At 49.9% G+C, this 7,500-nt stretch overlaps 2 non-coding genes across 2 annotated transcripts in view; both read right to left on the minus strand.

Annotated features, from left to right (window-relative positions):
* Positions 1-745: 745 nt before the first annotated feature.
* LOC143176166 (5.8S ribosomal RNA) lies at positions 746-900 on the minus strand. The gene has a single exon (XR_013000753.1). It is a non-coding gene; the product is annotated as a 5.8S ribosomal RNA (ribosomal RNA).
* A 6,599-nt stretch (positions 901-7,499) lies between these two features.
* The window catches only part of LOC143176168 (small subunit ribosomal RNA), a 1,921-nt gene continuing 1,920 nt past the window's right edge, over position 7,500 (minus strand). Inside the window, exon 1 of the ribosomal RNA XR_013000755.1 lies at position 7,500. This exon is cut by the window's right edge and continues 1,920 nt beyond it. This is a non-coding gene — a ribosomal RNA (small subunit ribosomal RNA).

Raw genomic sequence — 7,500 nt, forward strand, 5'->3', positions numbered from 1 at the left:
AAAGCGTTCGTGCGTCGAATTCGAAAAATAAAAAAAAGAAATACACCTTTTCTCTCTCTCTCGGGGTAAAAAGAGTCGATGTGTATTGTGTATAAAGGTTCTGCTGCGAGAAGTCTCGTTTTGCCGTGTGTTTCGGTAACGACGATCCTCCGAAACGTACATCTCATTCGTAAGAGAGGAAGAAAACAATCTCCCTGGGGCCAGTCGGTAATATACCGACATACGACGTGTCGTGCACATCCGTCTCACGCACGGTATACAAAATATGAATAAAACGTGTGTAGTCTCTCTCTCTCGACTTCTTAATATTTTCTTTCACCTCTGACGCATCATTTCAGGTGACGTCGGGAGCGCGGGAAAAAAAATTTTTCTAAACACACGAAACCGTTCATCTCACGAACAGCCGAAAAAGTTGTCGCTCAGATCCATATCGCAGTGGAGCGGTATCCGCGGGCGGTCGTAATTGAACGACGCACGACGCCGCGAACACTCACGCGAGTCCATACAAACGATTCCGATCGTTTTGCAACAACTAGAACGTACACTGTCCGTGAAATTCACAGAATTTTCGCGTGTCCGCGACAAACGCCGACGAGACACCCATCGTTCGCTCGTACGTAGCATCCTTCTCTTAACCCGACTCAGAGACGTTCTTTGCGCCCTTCGGTAAAAAAACGTTCGATCCGAAGAGGTGAACGACGGCGGGGATTTGACAGAGCTACGCAAGCAGTGTATGGTACGTAAACGACCCTCAGCCAGGCGTGGTCCAGGAATTGTATCCGTGGACCGCAATGTGCGTTCGAAATGTCGATGTTCATGTGTCCTGCAGTTCACACGTTGACGCGCAATTAGCTGCGTTCTTCATCGACCCACGAGCCAAGTGATCCACCGTTCAGGGTAATCGTATAAATTTTATATTTCACATATATAATTTTATTCTCACTTGTTCGACCTAATATCTCTCTTCTTTCAAAGAGAAGATAAAAGTTGATACCTGAATCTCCGACCAGCGCGCGAAGGAGATTCAGGCGTCGCCTTGGAGACGACACCGAAGCCTTTCGAGACGAAAAACGTTCAAGTAATATGTATATATTTCTCGACGTTCCGGGCGTATAGTGCATTCAAAAACCCGCGAAAGACGCAGAAGACTCGCACGCGTGGAAACGACGGGGATATATTTTGTATCCTACCCGATACTGAATCCATCGCGTGCAGTCGACCCTCGCGTTCTTCCGATCAGACGCATCTATTGTTGCGCGCATGTTTTCGCGTCGCATCGCGCGAAACGTTGCACGAATCGTACCGATCGATCGATTGAAAGCAAATAATGAAAAAAGACTTCACAGCTGGCTCTTTGCCGGTCATTCGTCCCATGTTATCTCTTGCCGCGAAATTGGCGCGCAAGAGTTGGGTGTCAGACGCGCGGCTTTAAAACGAGCTTCACGGCCGGTCCCTTCGTTACCGCTTTCGTTCTTTCTCTCGGAACGACCATGAACGAACACGACGAGCGACGCTACGGCATACACACGTCCACGGATTCGATTAAAAAAACAGACTTCACAGCTGGCTCTTTGCCGGTCATTCGTCCCATATTATCTCTTGCCGCGAAATTGGCGCGCAAGAGTTGGGTGTCAGACGCACGGCTTTAAAACGAGCTTCACGGCCGGTCCTCTCAATTCCGTGTACGGTACACGCAAGATGCGGGTTCCACTTCCAGACTACCCGGTCCCTTCTCTCTACGAGAATCGATAGTAGAAGAACGGCTCGAAAACGCGTCTCAGAGACTAGGGGAAAAGAAGCGGTATGCGAGCGAAACGAAAACGCATTATGGAAACGTCGCGAAACAATGTTCGACGGTTGCTCGGTTCCAATCGTGCGGCCGTTTCAATTTCTCGTGCGCTTCACCGTCCCTCCGTAACTCTGGCCGATCGCGTATACCGAAGAGCCGACACGCGCAAAAACCACAGGCATTGTATACTGTGTATATATATATATATATGTTACAGTCACAGCCTTCGCGCGTTTTACTCTCCGACGCGGGGTTTCCACGACGAAAGAGAGACAGTTTCGTGGCGGGTGACTCGGCCGAATCGCTACGACGGGTATTTCTATTATAGAACGAATCATCGCCACCCTTTACCAGTGCCCGACGAAGGAATCACAAGGTCATCTGGAGTTTACAATGCCAGCGACGGTAATTCCAACGAAGACCCGATAAGTCAACTCATCGTTCTATTTCTCCCCGTACAGAAAAGCGAATCGACGCTAATGCACCTCGCGCAAGCACGAACGTTCTCTTCGCGTGGATCGTCCCATCGTCCAAAGATGTAAAGACGCATTGGAGATCGTGGTCTCTGGCGGGCTCATTGCACGCCCCACTGCATATCTTTCCTCGAATCGAGAATGATTCGTCCACTAAGGCTGCGAAACTACGCGTCGAGGAAACTAGGGGAAAGAAGCGGGATGCGAGCGAAACGACAATACATTATGGAAACGTCGCGAAACAATGTTCGGCGGTTGCTCGTTTCCTCCTGCGGACGTTTCATTGCTCGGGCGCTTCACGTCCCTCCGTAACCTTCGCGCGATCGCGTGCCCCGGAGAGCCGGCAACCGGTGAACCACAGGCGTATAAACTATAGTCTTCTATAGCAAGCCTTCGGCGGTTACTCTCCGACGCGGGGATTCCACGACGAGAGAGAATTTCGTGGCGGGTGACATCGGTCGAAACGCTACGACGGGTATTTCTATTATAGAACGAATCATCGCCACCCTTTACCAGTGCCCGACGAAGGAATCACAAGGTCATCTGGAGTTTACAATGCCAGCGACGGTAATTCCAACGAAGACCCGATAAGTCAACTCATCGTTCTATTTCTCCCCGTACAGACAAGCGAATCAACGCTATCGCACCTCACGCATGCACGAACGTTCTCTTCGCGTGAATCGTCCCATCGTCGAAAGATATAGCCGCTTGGAGATCGTGGCCCATCAAGTTCTTCCGTAACTCCTGCGCGATCGCGTACCCCGGAGAGCAGGCAACCGGTGAACCACAGGCGTATAAACTATAGTCTTCTATAGCAAGCCTTCGCGTTTACTCTACGACGCGGGGATTCCACGACGAGAGAGATTTTCGTGGCGGGTGACACGGCCGAATCGCTACGACGGGTATTTCTATTATAGAACGAATCATCGCCACCCTTTACCAGTGCCCGACGAAGGAATCACAAGGTCATCTGGAGTTTACAATGCCAGCGACGGTAATTCCAACGAAGACCCGATAAGTCAACTCATCGTTCTATTTCTCCCCGTACAGAAAAGCGAATCGGCGCTATCGCACCTCACGCAAGCAGGAATGATCTCTTCGCGTGGATCGTCCCATCGTCGAAAGATGTAAGACGTACAGAAATCGTGGTCCATCACGATTATTCGTAACTCTCCGAGTCGCGTATCTGAGAGTAGGGCAAACGGAGAACCACAGGCATAAATAATACTATATATTTCTTATATAGTTAGCCTTCGCGTTTTACTCTCCGACATGGGGATTCCACGACGAGAGAGAGTTTCGTGGCGGGTGACTCGGCCGAATCGCTACGACGGGTATTTCTATTATAGAACGAATCATCGCCACCCTTTACCAGTGCCCGACGAAGGAATCACAAGGTCATCTGGAGTTTACAATGCCAGCGACGGTAATTCCAACGAAGACCCGATAAGTCAACTCATCGTTCTATTTCTCCCCGTACAGAAAAGCGAATCGACGCTATCGCACCTCGCGCGAGCACGTAACTACTCTTCGCGTGGATCGTCCCATCGTCGAAAGATGTAAGACGCACGGAAATCGTGGCCCATCAACGTTTTTTTGTAACTCTGCCGATCGCGTATCACAGAGCCGAGACGCACATACCACAGGCGTATAATACCGTTTTCTTTCGTATGGTAAGCCTTCGCGTTTACTCTTCGGCGCGGGGTTTCCACGTCGAGAGAGACTTTCGTGGCGGGTGACATCGGTCGAAACGCTACGACGGGTATTACTATTATAGAACGAATCATCGCCACCCTTTACCAGTGCCCGACGAAGGAATCACAAGGTCATCTGGAGTTTACAATGCCAGCGACGGTAATTCCAACGAAGACCCGATAAGTCAACTCAACGTTCTATTTCTCCCCGTACAGAAAAGCGAATCGACGCTGTTGCACCTCACGCAAGCACGAACGTTCTCTTCGCGTGGATCGTCCCATCGTCGAAAGATGTAAGACGCACGGAAATCGTGGCACATCACGTGTTTTCGGAACTCTGTCGACCGCGTATCTCAGAGACGACGCGCGCGAACCACTGGCATATACTATTATATATCGCGTTTTACCCTCCGACGCGGGGATTCCACGACGAGAGAGAGTTTCGTGAGCGGGTTGACTCGGAAGAAACGCTACGACGGGTATTTCTATTGTAGAACGCATCATCGCCACCCTTTACCAGTGCCCGACGAAGGAATCACAAGGTCATCTGGAGTTTACAATGCCAGCGACGGTAATTCCAACGAAGACCCGATAAGTCAACTCAACGTTCTATTTCTCCCCGTACAGAAAAGCGAATCGACGCAATCGCACCATACGCGTGCACGTAAACAACTCTTCGCGTGGATCGTCCCATCGTCGAGAGACGTAAGTTTTCATAGTATGAATTCGCGTTTTACTCTCCGACGCGGGGATTCCACGACGAGAGAGAGTTTCGTGAGCGGGTTGACTCGGAAGAAACGCTACGACGGGTATTTCTATTATAGAACGAATCATCGCCACCCTTTACCAGTGCCCGACGAAGGAATCACAAGGTCATCTGGAGTTTACAATGCCAGCGACGGTAATTCCAACGAAGACCCGATAAGTCAACTCAACGTTCTATTGCTCCCCGTACAGAAAAGCGAATCGACGCAATCGCACCATACGCGTGCACGTAACAACTCTTCGCGTGGATCGTCCCATCGTCGAGAGACGTAAGTTTCCATACTATGAATTCGCGTTTTACTCTCCGACGCGGGGATTCCACGACGAGAGAGAGTTTCGTGAGCGGGTTGACTCGGAAGAAACGCTACGACGGGTATTTCTATTATAGAACGAATCATCGCCACCCTTTACCAGTGCCCGACGAAGGAATCACAAGGTCATCTGGAGTTTACAATGCCAGCGACGGTAATTCCAACGAAGACCCGATAAGTCAACTCAACGTTCTATTACTCCCCGTACAGAAAAGCGAATCGACGCAATCGCACCATACGCGTGCACGTAACAACTCTTCGCGTGGATCGTCCCATCGTCGAGAGACGTAAGTTTCATAGTAAGCCTTCGGCGTTTTACTCTCCGACGCGGGGATTCCACGACGAGAGAGAGAGTTTCGTGAGCGGGTTGACTCGGAAGAAACGCTACGACGGGTATTTCTATTATAGAACGCATCATCGCCACCCTTTACCAGTGCCCGACGAAGGAATCACAAGGTCATCTGGAGTTTACAATGCCAGCGACGGTAATTCCAACGAAGACCCGATAAGTCAACTCAACGTTCTATTTCTCCCCGTACAGAAAAGCGAATCGACGCAATCGCACCATACGCGTGCACGTAAACAACTCTTCGCGTGGATCGTCCCATCGTCGAGAGACGTAAGTTTTCATAGTATGAATTCGCGTTTTACTCTCCGACGCGGGGATTCCACGACGAGAGAGAGTTTCGTGAGCGGGTTGACTCGGAAGAAACGCTACGACGGGTATTTCTATTATAGAACGCATCATCGCCACCCTTTACCAGTGCCCGACGAAGGAATCACAAGGTCATCTGGAGTTTACAATGCCAGCGACGGTAATTCCAACGAAGACCCGATAAGTCAACTCAACGTTCTATTACTCCCCGTACAGAAAAGCGAATCGACGCAATCGCACCATACGCGTGCACGTAACAACTCTTCGCGTGGATCGTCCCATCGTCGAGAGACGTAAGTTTCCATACTATGAATTCGCGTTTTACTCTCCGACGCGGGGATTCCACGACGAGAGAGTGTTTCGTGAGCGGGTTGACTCGGAAGAAACGCTACGACGGGTATTTCTATTATAGAACGCATCATCGCCACCCTTTACCAGTGCCCGACGAAGGAATCACAAGGTCATCTGGAGTTTACAATGCCAGCGACGGTAATTCCAACGAAGACCCGATAAGTCAACTCAACGTTCTATTGCTCCCCGTACAGAAAAGCGAATCGACGCAATCGCACCATACGCGTGCACGTAACAACTCTTCGCGTGGATCGTCCCATCGTCGAGAGACGTAAGTTTCATAAGTAAGCCTTCGGCGTTTTACTCTCCGACGCGGGGATTCCACGACGAGAGAGTGTTTCGTGGCGGGTGACTAGGCCGAAACGCTACGACGGGTATTTCTATTATAGAACGAATCATCGCCACCCTTTACCAGTGCCCGACGAAGGAATCACAAGGTCATCTGGAGTTTACAATGCCAGCGACGGTAATTCCAACGAAGACCCGATAAGTCAGCTCATCGTTCTATTTCTCCCCGTACAGAAAAGCGAATCGACGCTATCGCACCTCGCGCGAGCACGTAACAACTCTTCGCGTGGATCGTCCCATCGTCGAGAGACGTAAGACGCACGGAAATCGTGGTTCATCGCGTCTTTTCCTACTCTCTTGAATCGCAATTTCGTATAGAGCCTACACACGCGAACCACCGGCATATACTATTTCTTCTCTCATAGTAAGCCTTCGCGCGTTTTACTCTCCGACGCGGGGATTCCACGACGAGAGAGTGTTTCGTGGCGGGTGTCTCGGCCGAATCGCTACGACGGGTATTTCTATTATAGAACGAATCATCGCCACCCTTTACCAGTGCCCGACGAAGGAATCACAAGGTCATCTGGAGTTTACAATGCCAGCGACGGTAATTCCAACGAAGACCCGATAAGTCAACTCATCGTTCTATTTCTCCCCGTACAGAAAAGCGAATCGACGCTATCGCACCTCGCGCGAGCACGAAACAACTCTTCGCGTGGATCGTCCCATCGTCGAAAGATGTAAGACGCACGGAAATCGTGGTTCGGCGGGCTCTATGCGCCTTGTTCAAAGTAAAAAAAAAAAATTTCGACGGACGGGAGAAGTGTATTTCTCCGCGCGTAAGCCGTTCGAAATTTCCGACGGACGGGAGATGAACTCTCCGCGCGTAAGCCGTCTAGTCATACAGCAGAGCAGGTATCGAGATACCTCTCTGTGCATGATCGTTCAAGTATTTTTCACGAGGAAGCGTTGTTGCACGTTTATCGCTCCTTCCTCCTCTGTATATATAATATTATTTCTCTTGTGTATCGAGTGTGTGCAGAAATTGAACTCGTACACTTATATATATATATGTATGTATCTTTCGCTCCTTTTTATATTATCTTTCGCTCCACTCTTTATATTTCTCATGTTTCCTTCTTTCGGTCAGTTCTTGTAGTGTATTTTGCTCGTT

The sequence above is a fragment of the Nomia melanderi genome, unplaced genomic scaffold (genome assembly GCF_051020985.1).
Source record: "Nomia melanderi isolate GNS246 unplaced genomic scaffold, iyNomMela1 scaffold0402, whole genome shotgun sequence".
Classification (NCBI taxonomy): domain Eukaryota; kingdom Metazoa; phylum Arthropoda; class Insecta; order Hymenoptera; family Halictidae; genus Nomia; species Nomia melanderi.